Source organism: Triticum dicoccoides, chromosome 1A, assembly GCF_002162155.2.
Source record: "Triticum dicoccoides isolate Atlit2015 ecotype Zavitan chromosome 1A, WEW_v2.0, whole genome shotgun sequence".
Lineage (NCBI taxonomy): Eukaryota > Viridiplantae > Streptophyta > Magnoliopsida > Poales > Poaceae > Triticum > Triticum dicoccoides.
The window spans coordinates 246,094,072-246,116,471 of NC_041380.1; positions in this window are offsets into that span (position 1 = coordinate 246,094,072).

Below are 22,400 nucleotides of genomic sequence, written 5' to 3' on the forward strand. Positions count from 1 at the left end.
CCGAAATCATGATCAACGTGGCTCATGATACCAAGATGATCATGAGCAAGTTGGCTCTGATCCAAGATGATGTAGGATGTAACCCTAGATGGCCGATCTTTCACGAAAGGAGCGGATCCCGTGAAGAACACGAAGAACACGAGGGGGAACATGAGGGGAAACATGAGGGGAAACACGAGAGAATCACTACAACCAACAAGAACAATCACACATGTTCTAGATCCTCGGAACACAAAGATAGATACATGATCCAAAGTCAACAAAGGACGGTACAAGAGGTAACTGGTTCTGCTCCGTGAGGAGGTCTTGATGGTCTTCTCCGTGAGGAGGTCTTGAATCCAACATGGATCTTCTCCGTAGAGGCCGCGGTCTCTCTCTTGGAGTAGATCCGTATGGATGAGCAAAGCTCTATCTCTAAATGAGCTAATCCTTTCCTAACCCTAGCTAGGAGGAGGGAGAGGTCTATTTATAGTCATAGTAGAAAAGGGGGCAAAGTGAAGGGGTACATGGGCCTCAGCCAGGGACCGGACATCTGGTGGTTCCAGGGGGACCGGTCGTCTGCTAGCGCTGGACGTCCTATGAAATTGTTGTGTTGTCGGAACACCGGCCATCCGGTAGTCTCGAACTTTCGTTAATATTGCCGAACGTCCGGTGTGGGGTCGAACGTCCGCTTGCTGGGAGGTCTGTAGTTGGCATAGGCTGGTCTTCAGGCACCGGTCGTCCGCCGAGGGTCGGACATACGCTCGCTGTGAGAGGCCGGTCGTCCGGTTTCGTCCGGACGTCCGCTCGCTGGAGCTTCTTCGGTAGTTCTTGTACTTGGTGTCCTCACCGTCTTGTCCATGGTCTTCCACTTTGTTCCTAGTCATGCATAGCACATATATTTGAGGTAGTAGCCATGTCTCATATGTGGAAAGTGATGGTTCAGAGAGGAGCGAGTTCACCTTGCGTCCAATGGAGTATAGTCGAGGTCTCATCATATGTTCTCTTGGGGCATGGGGAGTAGTCGTAGTGTACATGGGGATGATCGTAGGAGGCTCCGCATCATGTGCCTTGTATCTTCATGCACCTTCTTGAGATGGTTCACACGGGCACTTGCGTCCATATTAATGCGCTCTTGTAGTTATAGAGGGAGAATGTCCAAAGGGGACAATGGGTTGAATCCATAGACGACCTCGAAGGGGGACTTGTCGGTGGTTGAGTGTCTTGCGCAGTTGTAGGCGAACCCGGCAATAGGTAGACACTCCTCACACTCCTTGATGTTCTTCTTGATTAGCACGCGAAGTAGAGCGGAGAGTGTGCGGTTGGTCACCTCCGTTTGGCCGTCGGATTGTCAATGGTACACCATGGAGAAGAGTAGCTTGATTCCAAGCTTGGCGCATAGGGTCTTCCAAAAGTAACTCAAGAACTTGACATCGTGGTCCGAGACAATCGTCTTTGGCACTCCATGTAGCCGTAAGATTTCCCTACAAAAGATATTGGCAACATGTGAAGCATCGTCTATCTTGTTGCAAGGAATGAAATGTGTCGTCTTAGAGAATCGGTCCACAACAACAAATATCAAATCCTTTCCATTTCTAGTTCTAGGCAATCCAAGTACAAAATCCATGCGAATATCTACCCATGGTTGATATGGAATTGGGAGAGGCATGTAAAGGCCATGGGATTGAGCTTTATACTGAGCTTTGCAACATGTAGAGCATCGGTTGGTGAAGCGGTCGACATCGTGAAACATCTTGGGCCAATAATAGTTCTTGGAGAGCGTAGCAAAAGTCTTGTCGAGTCCAAAATGTCTCATTAGTCCTCCTCCATGAGATTGCTGCAAAAGCAACAAACGAAGAGAAGACTAGGGGATGCAAAGTTTGTTAGCTCTCATAAGATATCCATCTTTGATGTAATAGCTTTTCCAAGATGTATGCGTCAAACATTTGGCATAAGGAGTAGCAAAAGTTGGATCATGCGCATACAAGTCTTTTATGTGCTCAAAGCCAATGACATCTAATTCAAGTTGAGTAACAAGCATGCATATGCGGGAAAGAGCGTCCTCCACAACATTTTCCTTACCTTTGATGTACTTGATGACATAAGGAAAAGACTCAATGAATTCACTCCATTTAGCATTATGCTTGTTCAACTTGGTTTGACCCTTAAGGTATTTAAGTGTTTCATGATCCATATGAATGGTAAATTCATGAGGGCGAAGATAATGTTCCCATTCATGCAAAACTCACACTAAAGCATATAACTCTTTGTCATAGATGGGGTAATTGAGTTGCGCTCCAGAAAGTTTCTCACTAAAGTAAGCTATGGGCGCTTCTCTTGCGTTAACACACCTCCTATGACATTACCACTATCATCGCAATGAATCTCAATGGGCTTGTCAAAGTTGGGTAATGCAAGCACGGGAGCATGAGTAAGAAAATTCTTAATCTCATTGAAAGCGGTATCTTGGGATGGTCCCCAAACAAAAGGCGCATTTTTCTTGCTCAAAGCATGCAGAGGTGAAGCAATGGTGCTAAAGTCCTTCACAAACCTACGGTAGAACCCGGCTAAACCAAGGAAGCTACGCACTTGATGCAAGTTGGTTGGTTGTGGACAAGTTTTAATAGCATTGATCTAAGAGTCATCAACATTAACATCCTTAGAGGAAACAACAAAACCCAAGAAAACGAGCTTATCAACGCCAAAAAGGAACTTTTCCATGTTAGCATAGAGACGCTCTTTTTGAATAGTTTGCAAAATGGTTCTAACATGGGTGACATGATCTTTGAGAGATTTGCTATAAACAAGGATATCATCAAAGTAGACCACAACAAACTCACCAATGTAAAGGCGAAACACATAATTCATAAGACGCATGAAAGTACACGGTGCTTCCGATAAACCCATAGGCATAACTAACCACTTATACAAACCAAACTTTTTTTGAAAGCAGTCTTCCATTCATCACCCTCTTGTATGCGGATTTGATAGTAACCACTTTTATGGTCAATTTTGGAAAATATAGTGGCACCACTAAGTTCATCAAGCATATCATCAAGGCATGGAATGGGATACCTATAGCGAACGGTTATAGCATTGATAGGTCTACAATCAGAACACATGCGAAAGCTACTGTCTCGTTTTGGCGCAAGAATGACCGAAACAGCACAAGGACTCAAACTTTCACGCACATTTCCATGGTCTATGAGATGTTTTACTTGCCTTTGTATTTCTTTGGTTTCTTCGGGGTTGATGCGGTAGGGAGCTTTGTTCGGAAGAGATGCTCCGGGGATGAGGTTGATGCGGTGCTCGATGCCTCATAGTGGAGGTAGTCCCGGAGGTAGCTCGTCGGGGAAAACATCTTGGAATTCCTCCAAAAGAGAAGACAACACTAAAGGTAGAGTGTCAGAGGTGTTATCTTTTGGTGCCTCGTCCTTACACAAAAGGATCTAGTGTATCACACTAGATGGGTTCTCACACACTTCTCTCATCTCACGTTTGGTGGCAAATAGAACTAGGTTCTTCTTTTCACTCATCGTGGAGGCACTCAATTTGGGCTTGTGGCGCTCACCCTCTTTTTGGTGGTTCGCTCTCTCACTATTCTCTCCATGATGGGTGGCTTTCTTTTCGGCGATCACTTGGCTTGGAGACATAGGGCGAAGTACGTACTCCTTTCCTTTCATATTGAAGATGTAGTGGTTCGTTCGGCTGTTGTGGATGACACCTCTATATCAAATTTCCATGGTCGACCAAGAACAAGGTGGCAAACGGTCATTGGAACGACATCACACTCCAAAGTGTCTTCGTAAGCTCCAATTTTAAATGAGACTTGCACTCTATGCTTGACTTGAATAGTGCCGGAGTCGCTTAGCCATTGAACTTTGTAGGGATGTGGGTGCTTCGTCTTGGGTAATTGGATCTTGGAGCAAAGTTCTTAACTTGCTAAGTTATGGCAACTCCCTCCATCGATGATGACCTTTACGGACCTTCCATTTATTCCGGCCTTGGTATGGAATATGTGGCATATTTGGTCTTCTTCTTGGTGATGTTGAAGGGTCAAGACCTTGGAGACAACAAGAGAGGGACTTGAATCCTCATCCCAAAAGACTTGTTCCTCTTCATCGTTCACTTACCGGTGCATGGCGACTTGCTCAAGTGGTTCCGTTTCTCCTTCACTCATGGAGTCGTATGTACCATCTTCGTTGAGGATCATGGTTCGCTTGTTGGTACACTCAAAGGACTTGTGCCCTCGGCCTCCGCATGTGAAGAATTTGAAGAAACTTGTCTTGACGGTCTCATCGGTTGGGGTAGATGATGATGAAGCTCTCGGCTTGAAGTTGCTCGTTGTAGGAGGATGACTTGGACTAGTTGAAGTTTTCTTGTAACTCGACTTGTCGTTGTTGCTTGTAGAAGGCTTGGTTGATGTAGAAGGTGTTGGAGTCATTGAAGCTTGGGTGTTGGAGAAACCATATGACTTAGATGAGAACTTGGCATACTTGAAGTCTTCTTGCACTTGAGGTTCCGCTTTGGTAGCTTGATGCACTAGCTCGATGAGGTTCGAGTATGGTTGGAAGTCGGCGATCTTCTTGATAGGATGATTGAGTCCATTCAAGAAACGTGCCATGGTTTGCTCATCATCTTCCGTGACATTGGCTCGTATCATTGCAATCTCCATTTCCTTGTAGTACTCTTCAACGCTCTTGGTTCCTTGCGTGAGTAGTTGTAGTTTCTTGAAGAGGTCACGGTTGTAGTAGGTAGGCACGAAGCGTGCTCTCATGACATCCTTCATTTGTGCCCAAGTAGTGATGGGTGGTTCACCTTTTGCCTCTTGGCGCTCAATGACTTGTTCCCACCAAATGAGGACATAGTATTGGAACTCAAGGGATGCCATCACGATCTTCTTGTCTTCTTCATAGTTGTGCAAGCGGAAGATTTTGTGGAACTTCAATGCCCATGAAAGGTACTCTTCGGGATCATTGCCTCCATGGAACTTGGGCATGGTGAACTTTAGCTTGCCGTAGCGTTGCTCTTCATTGTGTTTGGGTCGGGGATGATGACGTCCTTGATGAGGAGGATCGTCTCTCACAACATGCTCTTGTCGTGGAGGATTTCCATTGTGTTCTTTCTCTTGTTGAACTTGGTGTTCATGGCGAGCTTGTGGAGGAACTTGTCGAGCTTGATATAATCGTTCTTGAACTTCTTCGCGAAGTGCCTCTTAATGTTCATGAGCTTGTCGGCGTCAGTTGGCTACGGCTCGACTTGATTCTCGGAGGGATTGTTACGCCTCAGGTGCCTAAGCTTCTTGCAATTGTTGCTCTTGACGTTGTGCCTCGGCACCTTGTGCTTCTTGGTGTAGACGTGCTCGCTCTTCCTCTTCGTGTTGGCGTTGTCGTTGGCGTTCTCGTGCTTGCGCAAAGGTAGCTTGGTTTTGACGGTGTCGTTGTTCTTGTGAGTTGTTGTCATGTAGAGGGTTGCGGTTCGCTTGACGATCTTGACGCGCGACATGACGACGAGTATTTGATGTCGGTGTACTTGAGTCGGAGATTGTGTAGTCGGAGTGTCGACTTGAGCGGCTCCGCCTTTGGAGGACGAAGTGGAAGAAGAGTGATTGAGCAACAAAGCACGAATCTCATCCATTCTTGCATCGTTCTTTTGGTTGTGGTCGGCGAGCTTGTGGTCGACGTAGTCTCTTGTGCATTGCTCAGAAAGTCGCAAGTCGGTGGTGAGGCTGTCGATGTGTTCGCTCGCTGCTTGTTGCTCTTTGTCGTGGAATTTTCATGGCAGATGTCCTAGTGTGAGGACTTAGTCGTGAGGCCAACGCATCTATGTGGTAGCTTGAGAGGGGTTGATCAGGATGAGAGACATGATACGGATCAACACACAAGACAAGGGTTTAGACAGCTTCGGGCCCCGGGAAACATCATCCGGTAACAACCCTACATGTTGTTTGTGGCTAGGTCTCATTATCATCACGAAGAAGTCGCCGTAAACTGGCTCTCCTAGTTATCTCTAACCTTATGATTATCCCCCCTTGGGGTGCCCCGCCCCTCCTTATATAAGTTGAAGGGGCGGGTTACATGTAGAGTCCAACTCGAATTAGGACTTAACCTACCATGGGATTCTCATCATGGGCTTCTTAACGTCTTGGGCTGCTTAACTCCAAGCGACTTATTTTCATGTCTAAGTACTTGCCGGGTTACACTCTCTCTGCTGGGTCATAACTGTCTGCCGAGTCATAACTGTGTGCGGGGTTATAACTGTCTGCCGGGCTATAAGTGTCTGCCAGGTTATAACTGTCTGCCGGGCTATAACTATCCGCCGGGTTATAACTATCCGTCGGCTTACAATCTACCGGCTTATAACTGTCTGCCGGTTTATCATCTAGTTTGACTATCTGGCTTATCATATGTCGGTTTAACATCTGACGGCTTACCATCTAACTTACATTTGCCTGCTTACAATATGACTTAACATCTGCCGGCTTATGATCTGACTTAACATCTGTCGGGTTACCAACGAAACACCAAGTACCGGACGGGTCATACTGCAGGGTATATCCCCGACATTAGCCCCCAGTTTAATTTGGATTTATCATGTTAAACTGATCCTATAAACACAAGAACAATTTTGATAGATTATTCTACGGTTTAAGAACTTTTGTAAGCCGGCACCTGATCATCCTTCACTCCTTGTCATTTCCTTCTTCTAGAAAATCCGGTTCAGTAGGACAGCTTCATAATCAATTTGCTGACATTGGTTTCTCACAGAGAAATAATGTGAAGAATAATTCATTTGACTCATCTCCCAATGCTTAACAAAAAATATTGGTCTTTGAAATACTCATCTGATCTTCAGCCGGCTTGAAGATGTGAAACTTGCCGGTTTATCATTGCCAAAATTGCCGGTTTATAAATATTGATGGCACTGGGTCATAATTGTTTGTTAACATCAGCTTTGAAAATGTACCTCTTATATGCATATCACTTGTAGCCCCCAAGTCTTAAGAAGGCAGCATTGTAACAGCTTAAGACTTGCTTCAATATAAATATTTCAATCTTGAAGAAATCCAGGTTGTTCATTGTAGTCAGTAGTCCAAACTGAGTATTCCACATATGTAGCCCCCAAGTGCCAAGTTGTCATGCTTACTGCAACCTAGGACTTGTAATTGCCTGATGCTCATAAAAACTTCAACTAGTGTAGCCCCAAGGGCCGGCTCAGTAAGATAATATTGAGCTGGGACTTTATATAAACTTCATTGAAAACAACATCATATGATGTAACCCCCAGCATGGGGCTTGAACCCACGTCCACAAGGTTAAGAGCTTTGTTGATGCGGAGCATCCCAAGGTCATCCCCATGGACCTACCATCGTCTCACCAAGTGCCTACCGGACCCATGACATGAGCACGTGCAAGAGATCTCGAAACCAAGGTGACATCTCTCCTCTCACAGGTTCACTTCGATGCACATGAGACATGGCTACTACCTCAAATGGAGACATTGTGCATACTCAGGTATCAAGGAGTTAGCCATGAAGAAGCTACGGAGCAAGGAGAATCAGAAGAGAAAGATGGACATGAGGACGGAGAAGAAGAGGAGCTACGAAAGAAGTCCTAGCCACCGGATGACCGGTGGGGACCGAACGTCTGGAGCCTGAAGCTCCAGCCGAACCCCAGCGAGCGGATGTTCGGCCCGGACCGGACGACTGGTGCCCCTGCACCCGAGCCAAGCGAGCGGACGTCCGGTGACCGGACGACCGGCCACTTCCGGAAATCCACTACGCCAGCATCCGAGCCAGAACGAGCGGACGACCGGCGCTTACCAGACGTCCGGCTGCCCATGAGCCACCAGACGACCGGTCCTCAGCGGATGTCCGGTACCTGTCGATGCACAGGATTCGGGCCCGAGGCCCATGTACCCCCTCACTTCGTCCCCATTTTCACTAAGACTCTAAATAGACCTCCTATTCATCCTAGCTAGGATTAGCATTGGTTTAGCTCATATTTAGAGATAGAGCATTGCTCGTCCACATCAGATCTACTCCACAAGAGAGACTGTGGTCCCTCTTCGGAGAAGATCCCTTTGGATTCAAGATCCCCTCTAAGGGAAGATCCCCTCATGGATTCAAGACCTCCTCACGGAGAAGACCGGCTACCTTGTGTATCGTCCCTAGTTGACCATGTATCGTGTGATCTTTTATGTACTCGAGGATCTAGCACATGTGTGACTATTTCTTGTTGGTTTAGTGTTTCTCTCGTGTTTTCCCTCGTTTCCCTCCTCATGTTCTTCATGTTCATCGCGGGATCCGCTCCTTTCGTGAAAGATCGGCCGATTAGGGTTCTACCCTACATCATCTTGGTATCTAGAGCCATGTTGATCACAATTTCGGAGCCTCCCCGTTGTGTTGCTAGCCCAGGTTTTGTTGATTTTGTCCCTAATTCGAAAATTCCCCACAAAAATAGCCTCAATTTTTTGTGATTTGTTGGTGTGTTGAAATTTTGTTGGATTTGATCTGTGGATTTACTTTGTTTTGAGTGGATCTAGCTTTTTCCCCCTTTCCCCATCTTTTCCATCCACAAATCCGCCCGTATTCGAAGAATTTCGACCTCTCTATCACGAACACCGCCAGTTCATCCTGTGCCCGCAAATCGCCCAGGCACCGGACGTCCACTCGCCACCGGACGTCCGACGACCGGATGACCGCTCACCACTGGATGTCCGGAGTTCCCTGGCGAAACTGAATTTTCTTCAGTTTTGGTCACCACCACCGCCCCACATTTCTGCATACGCACTCCCACCACCTATACACCATCACCACTTTCGCATACCACCACCATTGCTTACCCGTTTCGCACTCTGACACGTGTTGCCACTTCGAGCTTTGAGAATTTGAGTTACGGTTCCGTGTCCCTTTGTGTTTCGGCTATCTAGGTATGGTTCGACATCAACATCACCGCCGCTCATCTTCGCCACGGACGCGTCATCAATAACGACCACATCGACTACATCTTGGTATTTGTGCCACCATTTTGACACCATATCATAAGCGTGAACGGTAACCTCGTCTTGGTATCGGACATATCATTCTTGCCATAACATTGATAGCCATCATAGCCTTACTCCTTTGCGTCGCTTACCCATCGAGACTAGCTTTTGAGTATTGTCGGCAACGAGACTTGTGCACATTAGTGATCATGCTTCCCATAGCATACGTACATCATTGGTGCATATATTGGTATCATCTCTTGTGTCACAAAGTTGTCATCGCGTACACAATTGCTATCTTGGTTCGTCAAGCATTGCATGAGAAAAGAGCTCAAACAACAAAGAGACAAACAAGCTTTTAAGCAAAAGGGAAAGATAAGCAAAGAGCTTTTAAGTAAGAACCATAGCATCATACAACATTAAGATTGTCATACTAGATCATCTTGGATAATATCATTCAAACACCTTGCATAGAGCATACTTGGGATAGAAGTCGTCGCATTTTTGCTTAGTAGGTTGTGCACAAGTCTTTGTATCCGCCTATTGTGCAATCGTGCTAGTGTCTCTCTAGTGTTGTGCAACAAGAGCATTTTCATGGATTCCACATTTTGGCTCATCCTTGGTTGCACAACCCCACTTATCTTTTTGCGTGTGTGTTTCCGTGTACCTTATATTGCTTGGTCTACTTGTTGCATTGCGAACTTGCGAATCTTTTCCAACATTATTGAAGCTCACTTACAATTGCATTAAATTTTCTGCCACCATCCTAACCAAGCTCTACCATAAGCTTTTGCTTGTGTAGGTGTGAGAAACCGACAAGAATTGGTACTAATTGTGTTATTTCCTTGTCCACATTGGAGTGATCATTGGTCCACTTTCAACTTTGCTCAAGGTACATTTGGTATTCATTCTTCTCTTTCTACCACTTCCATTTTTCTCTTGGAATGATGGATAGGCCAAGTACTTCTACCAACCCACTCTTCATTGAGCACGACGACGACATGAACTCCTACGTCACCAAGAGCCACCTCTTTGGTGCACAACGTCCTTTGCATCAAGAGAAACAAGCAATGAGTGAATGCATCGACAACCTCGCCGCTGACTTGCGACTCTCCGAGCAACGTACAAGGGACTACTTAGACCACAAGCTCGATGATCACAAGCAAGAGAACGATGCAAGAATGGACGAGATTCGTGATTTCTTGCTCAACCGCTCTTCTTCCACTTCATCCTCTTCAAGAAGGAGCCGCTCAAGTCGACACTCTGATTTCACCCTCTTCGGCTCAAGTACACCGACATCGACCACTCTTCGATGTGCCGTGCGCAACGATCATCAAGCAAGCCTCAATCCTCTATGAGACACCGAAGCGGCTTTTGCGCTAGCACGAGAAAGGCAACGCCAACGCCAACATGAAGAGGAAGAGCGAGCGCGTCTACACCAAGAAGCACAAGATGCCAAGGCACAACGTCAAGAACAACAATTGCGAGATGCTCAAGCACTTGAGGCACAACAAGCCCTCCGATATTCTAATAGAGGCGTAGCCAACCGAGGCTGACAAGCTCGTGAATATGAAGAAGTACTTCACGAAAAAGCTCACGAACGAAGATTTCAAGCTCGTGTGCATCGTCAAGTTCCTCAAGTTCATCCTCGGGCTCGACAAGCTCCTCTAGAAGCTTGCCAAGAACATCAAGTTCACCAAGAGCATCAAGACAATGGAAATCCTCCACGACAAGAGAAACACGAGGTTGACAACCCCCCTCACCAAGAGCAACACAAGTTTGACAATCATCAACAACATGTATGTCATCATCCCCGACCCCAACACAATTAAGAGCAACGCTACGGCAAGCTAAAATTCACCATGCCCAAGTTCAACAGAAGCAACGATCCTGAAGAGTACCTTTCATGGGCATTGAAGGTCGACAAAATCTTCCGTTTGCACAACTATGAAGAAGAGAAGAAGATCGCGATGGCATCCCTTGAGTTACAAGACTATGTCCTAATTTGGTGGGAACAAGTTATCGAGCGCCGAGAGGCAAGAGGTGAACCACCCATCACTACTTGGGCGCAAATGAAGGATGTCATGAGAGCACGCTTCGTGCCTACCTACTACAACCGCGACCTCTTCAAGAAGCTCCAACTACTCAAGCAAGGAACCAAGAGCATTGAAGAGTACTACAAGGAGATGGAGATTACTATGATAAGAGCCAATGTCACGGAAGATGATGAGCAAATAATGGCACATTTCTTGAATGGACTCAACCATCCTATCAAGAAGATCGCCGACTTCAAACCATACTCGAATCTCATCGAGCTAGTGCATCAAGCTACCAAAGGGGAACGTCAAGTGCAAGACGATTACACGTATGCCAAATTCTCATCCAAGTCATACGGCTTCTCCAAAACCCAAGCTTCAACGACTCCAACACCGTCTACCAAGCCTTCTACAAGCAACATCGACATGTCGAGTTACAAGAAAGCTTCGTAAACTCCTAGTCATCCTCCTACAACAAGCAACTTCAAGTCGAGAGCTTCATCATCATCAACCCCCACCGATGAGACCGTCAAGAAAAGTTCCTTCAAATGCTTCACATGTGAAGGCCGAGGTCACAAGTCCTATGAGTGCACCAACAAGCGGACCATGATCCTCAACGACGACGACACTTATGATGTCTACTACACAACCTTCTTCTTGTAGACGTTGTTGGGCCTCCAAGTGCAGAGGTTTGTAGGACAGTAGCAAATTTCCCTCAAGTGGATGACCTAAGGTTTATCAATCTGTAGGAGGCGTAGGATGAAGATGGTCTCTCTCAAGCAACTCTGCAACCAAATAACAAAGAGTCTCTTGTGTCCCCAACACACCCAATACAATAGTAAATTGTATAGGTGCACTAGTTCGGCGAAGAGATGGTGACACAAGTGGTATATGGATGGTAGATAATAGTTTTTGTAATCTGAAAATATAAAAACAGCATGGTAGCGAATGATAAAAGTGAGCGTAAACGGTATTGCAATGCGTTGAAACAAGGCCTAGGGTTCATAATTTCGCTAGTGCAAGTTCCCTCAACAATAATAACATAATTGGATCATATAACTATCCCTCAACATGCAACAAAGAGTCACTCCAAAGTCACTAATAGCGGAGAACAAACGAAGAGATTATGGTAGGGTACGAAACCACCTCAAAGTTATTCTTTCCAGTCAATCCGTTGGGCTATTCCTATAAGTGTCACAAACAGCCCTAGAGTTCGTACTAGAATAACACCTTAAGAAATAAATCAACCAAAACCCTAATGTCACATAGATATTCCAATGTCACCTCAAGTATCCGTGGGTATGATTATAGGATATGCATCACACAATCTCAGATTCATCTATTCAACCAACACATAGAACCTCAAAGAGTGCCCCAAAGTTTCTACCGGAGAATCACAATGAAAACATGTGCCAACCCCTATGCATAGGTTCATGGGCGGAACCCGCAAGTTGATCACCAAAACATACATCAAGTGAATCACGTGGTATCCCATTGTCACCACAGATACGCACGGCAAGACATACATCAAGTGTTCTCAGATCTTTAAAGACTCAATCCGATAAGATAACTTCAAAGGGGAAACTCAATCCATTACAAGAGAGTAGAGGGGGAGGAGGAACATAAGATCCAACTATAATAGCAAAGCTCGCGATACATCAATATCGTGCCAAATCAAGAACACGAGAGAGAGAGAGAGAGATCAAACACATAGCTACTGGTACATACCCTCAGCCCTGAGGGAGAACTACTCCCTCCTCGTCATGGAGAGCACCAGGATGATGAAGATGGCCACCGGAGAGGGATTGCCCCCTCCGACAGGGTGCCGGAACATGTCTAGATTGGTTTTCGGTGGCTACGGAGGCTTCTGGCAGCGGAACTCCCGATCTATTGTGCTCCCGGATGTTTTTAGGGTATATGGAGATATATAGGCGGAAGAAGTACGTCAGGGGAGCCACGAGGGGCCCACGAGGGTGTAGGGCGCACCCAGGGGGGTGGGCGCGCCCCCCTGCCTTGTGGCCTCCTCGTAGATCCCTGACGTGCACTCCAAGTATTCTGGGCTTCTTCTGATCCAAAAATAAGTTTCGTGAAGTTTCAGATCAATTGGACTCCATTTGGTTTTCCTTTTCTGTGATATTCTAAAAGAAGGTAAAAATAGAAACTGGCACTGGGCTCTAGGTTAATAGGTTAGTCCCAAAAATGATATAAAAGTGTATAATAAAGCCCATAAACATCCAAAACAGTAGATAATAAGCATGGAGCAATCAAAAATTATAGATACGTTGGAGACGTATCAGCATCCCCAATCTTAATTCCTGCTCGTCCTCGAGTAGGCAAATGATAAAAACAGAATTTTTGATGTGGAGTGCTACTTGGCATAATTTCAATGTAATTCTTCTTAATTGTGGCATGAATATTCAGATCCGAAAGATTCAAGATAAAAGTTCATATTGACATAAAAATAATAATACTTCAAGCATACTAACTAAGCAATCATGTCTTCTCAAAATAACATGGCCAAAGAAAGCTATCCCTACAAAATCATATAGTCTGGCTATGCTCCATCTTCACCACACAAAATATTTAAATCATGCACAACCCTGATGACAAGCCAAGCAATTGTTTCATACTTTTGATGTTCTCAAACTTTTCAATCTTCATGCAATATATGAGCGTGAGCCATGGATATAGCACTATAGGTGGAATAGAATGGTGGTTGTCGAGAAGACAAAATGGAGGAGATAGTCTCACATCAACTAGGCGTATCAACAGGCTATGGAGATGCCCATCAATAGATATCAATGTGAGTGAGTAGGGACTGCCATGCAACAGATGCACTAGAGCTATAAGTGTATGAAAGCTCAAAAAGAAACTAAGTGGGTGTGCATCCAACTCGCTTGCTCACGAAGACCTAGGGCATTTTGAGGAAGCCCGTCATTGGAATATACAAGCCAAGTTCTATAATGAAAAATTCCCACTAGTATATGAAAGTGACAACATAGGAGACTCTCTATCATGAAGATCATGGTGCTACTTTGAAGCACAAGTGTGGTAAAAGGATAGTAGCATTGCCCCTTCTCTCTTTTTCTCTCAATTTTTTTATTCTTTTATTTTTTTTATTTGGGCCTTTTCTCTTTTTTTTGCCTCTTTTTTTTTCTTTTTTCTTTTCGTCCGGAGTCTCATCCCGACTTGTGGGGGAATCATGGTCTCCATCATCCTTTCCTCACTGGGACAATGCTCTAATAATGATGATCATCACACTTTTATTTACTTACAACTCAAGAATTACAACTCGATACTTAGAACAAGATATGACTCTATATGAATGCCTCCGGCAGTGTACTAGGATGTGCAATGACTCATGAGTGACATGTATGAAAGAATTATGAATGGTGGCTTTTCCACAAATACAATGTCAACTACATGATCATGCAAAGCAATATGACAATGATGAAGCATGTCATAATAAACGGAACAGTGGAGAGTTGCATGGCAATATATCTCGGAATGGCTATGGAAATGCCATAATAGGTAGGTATGGTGGCTGTTTTGAGGAAGGTATATGGTGGGTTTATGGTACCGGCGAAATTTGCGCGGTACTAGAGAGGCTAGCAATGGTGGAAGGGTGAGAGTGCGTATAATCCATGGAGTCAACATTAGTCATAAAGAACTCACATACTTATTGAAAAAATCTATTAGTTATCGAAACAAAGTACTACGCGCATGCTCCTAGGGGGATAGATTGGTAGGAAAAGACCATCGCTCATCCCCGACCGCCACTCATAAGGAAGACAATCAATAAATAAATCATGCTCCGACTTCATCACATAACGGTTCACCATACGTGCATGCTACGGGAATCACAAACTTTAACACAAGTATCTCTCAAATTCACAACTACTCACTAGCATGACTCTAATATTACCATCCTCATATCTCAAAACAATCATCAAGTATCAAACTTCTCATAGTATTCAATGCACTTTATATGAAAGTTTTTATTATATCCCTCTTCGATGCCCATCATATTAGGACTAGTTTCATAACCAAAGAAAACTACCATGCTGTTCGAAAGATTCTCAAAATGATATAAGTTAAGCATGAGAGTTCATTAATTTCTAAAAAATAAAACCACCACCGTGCTCTAAAAAGATATAAGTGAAGCACTAGAGCAATAACAAACTACTCCAAAAGATATAAGTGAAGATCAATGAGTAGTCGAACAATTATGCAACTATATGAAGACTCTCTAACATTTAATATTTTCAGATCTTGGTATTTTATTCAAACAGAAAGCAAATCAAAATAAAATAAAATGACGCTCCAAGCAAAACACATATAATGTGGTAAATAAAAATATAGCTCCAAGTAAAGTTACCGATGAACGAAGACGAAAGAGGGGATGCCTTTCGGGGCATCCCCAAGCTTAGGATTTTGGTTGTCCTTTAATATTACCTTGGGGTTCCTTGGGAATCCCCAAGCTTAGGCTCTTGCCACTCCTTATTCCATAATCCATCGAATCTTTACCCAAAACTTGAAAACTTCACAACACAAAACTTAAAGTAGAAAACTCGTGAGCTCCGTTAGTATAAGAAAATAAATCACCACTTCAAGGTACTGTAATGAACTCATTCTTAATTTATATTGGTGTCAAACCTACTGTATTCCAACTTATCTATGGTTCATACCCTCCGATACTACTCATAGATTCATCAAAATAAGCAAACAACACATAGAAAACAGAATCTGTCAAAAAAAGAACAGTCTGTAGTAATCTGGATCAAACGTATACTTCTGGAACTCATAAAATTCTCAAATAAATTGCTCGACCTGAGTAATTTATCTATTCATGATCTTCAAAAATAATTAACTAAATATCACTTCCCATATAAAAATGGCAGCAATTCTCGTGAGTGCTAAAGTTTCTGTTTTTTACAGCAAGATTAAAAAGACTTTCCCCAAGTCTTTCCAAAGGTTCTACTTGGCACAAACACTAATTAAAACATGAAAACTCAATCATAATAGAGGCTAGATAAATTATTTATTGCTAAACAGGAGCAAAAAGCAAGGAACAAAAATAAAATTGGGTTGCCTCCCAACAAGCGCTATCGCTTAACGCCCCTAGCTAGGCATGATGATTTCAATGATGCTCACATAAAGGATAAGAATTAAAACATAAAGAGAGCATCATGAAGAATATGACTAACACATTTAATCCTAGACCACTTCCTATGCATAGGGATTTTGTGAGCAAACAACTTGTGGGAACAAGAATCAACTTGCATAGGAAGGTAAAATAAGCATAACTTTAATATTTTAAGCACATAGAGAGGAAACTTGATATTATTGCAATTCCTACAAGCATATGTTCCTACCTCATAATAATTTTCAGTAACATCATGAATGAATTCAACAATATAACCAGCACCTAAAGCATTCTTTTCATGATCTACAAGCATATAAATTTTATTACTCTCCACACAAGCAAAATTCTTCTCACGAATAATAGTGGGGGCAAACTCAACAAAATAATTATCATGTGAGGCATAATCCAATTGAAAACTAAAATCATTATGACAAGTTTCATGGATATCATTATTCTTTATAGCATACAAGTCATCACAATAATCATCATAGATAGCAACTTTGTTCTCATAATCAATTGGAACCTCTTTCGAAATAGTGGATTCATCACAAAATAAAGTGATGACCTCTCCAAATCCACTTTCATAAATATAATAATCAGAAATAGGAGGCATGTTTCATCATAATAAATTTGCTCATCAAAACTTGGGAGACAAAAAATATCATCTTCATCAAACATAGCTTCCCCAAGCTTGTGGCTTTGCATATCATTAGCATCATGGATATTCAAGGAATTCATACTAACAACATTGCAATCATGCTCATCATTCAAATATTTAGTGCCAAACATTCTAATGCATTCTTCTTCTAACACTTCAGCACAATTTTCCTTTCCATCCTACTCACGAAAGATATTAAAAAGATGAAGCGTATGCGGGAAACTTAATTCCATTTTTTTGTAATTTTATTTTATAAACTAAACTAGTGATAAAACAAGAAACTAAAAGACTCGATTGCAATATCTAAAGATATACCTTCAAGAACTCACCTCCCCGGCAACGGCGCCAGAAAAGAGCTTGATGTCTACTACACAACCTTCTTCTTGTAGACGTTGTTGGGCCTCCAAGTGCAGAGGTTTGTAGGACAGTAGCAAATTTCCCTCAAGTGGATGACCTAAGGTTTATCAATCCATAGGAGGCGTAGGATGAAGATGGTCTCTCTCAAGCAACCCTGCAACCAAGTAACAAAGAGTCTCTTGTGTCCCCAACACACCCAATACAATGGTAAATTGTATAGGTGCACTAGTTCGGCGAAGAGATGGTGATACAAGTGGTATATGGATGGTAGATAATAGTTTTTGTTATATGAAAATATAAAAACAGCAAGGTAACAAATGATAAAAGTGAGCGTAAACAGTATTGCAATGCGTTGAAACAAGGCCTAGGGTTCATACTTTCGCTAGTGCAAGTTCCCTCAACAATAATAACATAATTGGGTCATATAACTATCCCTCAACATGCAACAAAGAGTCACTCCAAATTCACTAATAGCGGAGAACAAACGAAGAGATTATGGTAGGGTACGAAACCACCTCAAAGTTATTCTTTCCAATCAATCCGTTGGGCTATTCCTATAAGTGTCACAAACATCCCTAGAGGTCGTACTAGAATAACACCTTAAGACACAAATCGACTAAAACCCTAATGTCACCTAGATACTCCAATGTCACCTCAAGTATCCGTGGGTATGATTATACGATATGCACCAGACAATCTCAAATTCATCTATTCAACCAACACATAGAACCTCAAAGAGTGCCCCAAAGTTTCTACCGGAGAATCACGACGAAAATGTGTGCCAACCCCTATGCATAGGTTAATGGGCGGAACCTGCAAGTTGATCACCAAAACATACATCAAGTGAATCATGTGGTATCCCATTGTGACCACAGATACGCACGGCAAGACATACAGCAAGTGTTCTCAAATCTTTAAAGACTCAATCTGATAAGATAACTTCAAAGGGGAAACTCAATCCATTATAGGAGAGTAGAGGGGGAGGCGGAACATAAGATCCAACTATAATAGCAAAGCTCGCGATACATCAAGATCGTGCCAAATCAAGAACACGAGAGAGAGAGAGAGAGAGAGAGATCAAACACATAGCTACTGGTACATACCCTCAGCCCCGAGGGAGAACTACTCCCTCTTCACCATGGAGAGCACCGGGATGATGAAGATGGCCACCGGAGAGGGATTGCCCCCTCCAGCAAGGTGCCGGAATGGGTCTAGATTGGTTTTCGGTGGCTACGGAGGCTTCTGGCGGCGGAACTCCCAATCTATTGTGCTCCTGGATGTTTTTAGGGTATATGGAGATATATAGGCGGAAGAAGTACGTCAGGGGAGCCACGAGGGGCCCACGAGGGTGGAGGGCGTGCCCAGTGGGTGGGCGCGCCCCCTTCCTCGTGGCCTCCTCGTAGATACCCTGACATGCACTCCAAGTCTTCTAGGCTTCTTCTGATCCAAAAATAAGTTCCGTGAAGTTTCAGGTCAATTGGACTCTGTTTGGTTTTTCCTTTTCTGCGATATTCTAAAACAAGGTAAAAACAGAAACTGGCACTGGGCTCTGGGTTAATAGGTTAGTCCCAAAAATGATATAAAAGTGTATAATAAAGCCCATAAACATCCAAAACAGTAGATAATATAGCATGGAGCAATCAAAAATTATAGATACGTTGGAGACGTATCAACTTACGACTCAATGAGTGAAGGAGAAATGGACGCCCTCGAGCAAGTCAACATGCACCGGCAAGTGAACGATGAAGAACAACAAGTCTTTTGCGATGAAGATTCAAGTCCCGCTCTTGTTGTCTTCAAGGTCTTGACTCTCCAACATCACCAAGAAGAAGACCAAAGATGCCATATCTTTCATACCAAGGTCGGCATCAATGGAAGATCCGTCAAGGTAATCATCGATGGAGGGAGTTGTCATAACCTTGCAAGTGAAGAACTTTGCTCCAAGCTCCAATTCACCAAGAAGAAGCACCCACATCCTTGCAAAGTTCAATGGCTTAGCGACTCCGGCACTATCCAAGTCGAGCATCGAGTACAAGTCTCCTTCAAAATTGGCGCCTATGAAGACACTTTGGAGTGTGACATCGTTCCAATGACCGTTTTCCACCTTCTTCTTGGACGCCCATGGCAATTTGATAGAGGAGTCATCCACAACGGCCGAACGAACCACTACATCTTCAAGATCAAAGGAAAGGGGTACGTACTTCTCCCCATGTCTCCAAGCCAAGTGATCGCCGACAAGAAAGCAACCCATCATGGAGAGAATAGTGAGAGAGTAAGCCACCAAAAAGAGAGTGAGCGCCACAAGCCCAAATCGAGTGCCTCCACGATGAGCGACAAGAAGAACCTAGTTCTATTTGCCACCAAAAGTGAGATAAGAGGAGTGTGTGATAACCCATCTAGTGTCCTACACTATGTCCTTTTGTGCAAGGACAATGCAACACAACCTAACACCTCTCACGCTCTACCTTTAGTGTTGTCCTCTCTTTTGCAAGAATTTCAAGATGTTTTCCCCGAGGAGCTACCTCCGGGACTACCACCACTATGAGGCATCGAGCACCGCATCGACCTCATACCCGGAGCAGCTCTTCCGAACAAATCTCCCTACCGCGTCAACCTCGAGGAAACCAAAGAAATACAAAGGCAAGTAAAGCATCTCATAGACCATGGACATGTGCGTGAAAGTTTGAGCCCTTGTGCCGTCCTGGTCATTCTGGTGCCAAAATGAGACGGTAGCTTTTGCATGTGCTCCGATTGTATACCTATCAACACTATCACTGTTCGCTATAGGTATCCCATTCCACACTTCGATGATAGGCTTGATGAACTTAGTGGTGCCACTATATTTTCCAAGATTGATCTTAAAAGCGGTTACTATCAAATCCGCATACAAGAGGGTGATGAATGGAAAACCACTTTCAAAACCAAGTTTGGGTTGTATGAGTGGTTAGTCATGTATATGGGTCTATCGGAAGCACTGCGTACTTTTATGCGTCTTCTGAATCATGTCTTTCACCCTTACATTGGTGTGTTTGTTGTGGTCTACTTCGATGATATCCTTGTTTATAGAAAATCTCTTCAAGATCATGTCACCCATGTTCGAACCGTTTTGCAAACTCTTCGAAACGAGCATCTCTTTGCTAGCATGGAAAAGTGCCTTTTCGGCATTGATAAGCTCGTTTTCTTGGGTTTTGTTGTATCTTCTAAGGGTGTTCATGTAGATGAGTCCAAGATACATGCTATTAAGACTTGTCCCCAACCAACCAACTTGCAACAAGTGCGTAGCTTTCTTGGCCTTGCAGGTTTCTATCGTCGCTTTGTGAAAGACTTTAGCACCATTGCTTCACCTTTGTATGCTTTGAGCAAGAAAAACGTGCCTTTTGTTTGGGGACCATCCCAAGAAACCACTTTCAATGAGCTTAAGAATTTGCTTACTCATGCTCCCGTGCTTGCATTATGCAACTTTGACAAGCCCTTTGAGATTCATTGTGATGCTAGTGGTAATGGCATAGGAGGTGTGTTAACGCAAGAGAAGCGCCCCATAGCTTAATTTAGTGAGAAACTTTCCGGAGCGCAACTCAATTACCCCATCTATGACAAAGAGTTATATGCTTTAGTGCGAGTTTTGCATGAATGGGAACATTATCTTCGCCCTCATGAATTTACCATTCATATGGATCATCAAACGCTTAAATACCTTAAGGGCCAAACCAAGTTGAACAAGCGTCATGCTAAATGGAGTGAATTTATTGAGTCTTTTCCTTATGTCATCAAGTACATTAAAGGTAAGGAAAATGTTCTGGCGGATGCCCTTTCCCGCATATGCATGCTTGTTACTCAACTTGAATTAGATGTCATTGGCTTTGAGCATATAAAAGACTTGTATGAACATGATCCTACTTTTTCTACTCCTTATGCCAAATGTTTAACGCATACATCTTGAGAATGCTATTACATCAAAGATGGATATCTTATGAGAGCTTACAAGCTTTGCATCCCCGAGTCTTCTCTTTGTTTGTTGCTTTTGCAGGAATCTCATGGAGGAGGCTTAATGGGACATTTTGGACACGACAAGACTTTTGCCACGCTCTCCAAGAACTACTATTGGCCCAAGATGTTTCGTGACGTCAACCGCTTCACCAACCGATGCTCTACATGTCACAAAGCAAAGTCAAAAGCTCAATCCCATGGCCTTTACATGCCTCTCCCAATTCCATATCTACCATGGGAAGACATTATCAAGGATTTTGTACTTGAATTGCCTAGGACTAGAAATGGAAAAGATTCGGTATTTGTCATTGTGGACCGATTCTCTAAGATGGCACACTTCATACGATGCAACAAGATAGATGATGCTTCACATGTTGCCAATCTCTTTTGTAGGGACACTACAACAAGAACCCCCTTTAGCAACGCATTGATGTGTTGTCGTATGTTCATATATGCGTTGCTAAGGTCTACACCAACGGATTAATATGCATTGCCGTAGGTGGCATTGCTAGGGTCTACAACAACGTATATACATGCGTTGGTAAACGACATGTAAAAGCATTGTAAGGTAGCAACATATAGAGTTGTAGCCTAACAACACATCATATGCGTTGATGACTACCCTGCACAACGGTGTAGCATGTCATGGCAACGACTAGAGGCTTCACTACATAGCATGAATAGTTGATGATATTTTATAAATTGACATCCAGAATTACTAGGTCAATATATCTAGTGTATAGGAGCCACAATATAATAAACAAGAAGGTCTCATATATTAGATCAACTATGTTGCATTACAAAGAACACGATCTCAGTGATAACAAGATGTGAAACTATCAAGTAGTAGCCAAATTCTGGACCTTGCAATCAACTATAACATTTCAAACATCGTCCTGAAAATGACATTCTAATTATCCAGTTGTAGCCTCATTCTCATCCTTGCAATCAGCCTCCAAGCCATGCATTATCCATTTTATCTTGGCAATCTACAAAAACAAATAAATGAGATGAGTAACTTACTATAGATTAAATCAAGTTAACAGATCAGCAAAATTTAAAAGACAAGCAACATAAAGAGCTTGAAGGTCATGACATTAGTAGCTTTGTATGCAGAAAAGGAGAGTAATAGCCTACATCTGACAAACACTTTTGATCCTTGTTTTCTTATGAAACAATCTACTATATGCCATCAATTGAGTTAACATAAACCTTAAAGCAAACATACTCTGTAAGAAATGAGGTACTTCCC